Consider the following 652-nt stretch of genomic DNA (forward strand, 5'->3'; position numbering starts at 1 on the left):
CTTAGGTGCAGCTCCTGGAATAGTTGACAAACAAGATGGTGCAAAAGGCAAAAGAGTTGTTGCTCAAGAAGTGCTGTTTGGGGGGGTGGGGTGAGATGTTAAATCTGGCCTGGTTCTTCTCCTACTCATTGAGACTAGGTCTGTATTTGTGGCCTTTGTCTGGCTGTGGAGCAGTTCAAAGGGAGGACGACAGGACAGATTTACAGATTTTTTATTTTTTTTTAGCTTTTGCATCTACACAATACTTTTTTAAAACTATTTTTGAAAATTCTTTGCAATTGATAGACAAAACAACAGGTTTGAATAGTGCTAGTAGTGCCTGTGTTAGTTAAGGCCAATGCATGTGTTTTAACTTGTTTAATCTTAATTTGTTTTAGCTTTTAAAGACTTGGAAAAGAAGGAATAGTTTAAATCATTAGTTTGCATTTAGAAGAGTTTGAGTTCATTTGATACTTCTTTTTTCAGGAAACTGCAAATTGAGGGGGATTAGGCATAGAAAATTTGTGTACCTGTAATGCTAACACTTTACACCAAAGAAAATTGGAAAAGGCAACAACAGCAGACCACTGAGTTCACTTAGTGCTAATGTCAGGTAGTTATTAAAACATTTTTCCTATTCTTTAAATAAATGTCATTCCTGTATTCCGTACAA

This window comes from Falco biarmicus, chromosome 7 (genome assembly GCF_023638135.1).
Source record: "Falco biarmicus isolate bFalBia1 chromosome 7, bFalBia1.pri, whole genome shotgun sequence".
NCBI lineage: Eukaryota > Metazoa > Chordata > Aves > Falconiformes > Falconidae > Falco > Falco biarmicus.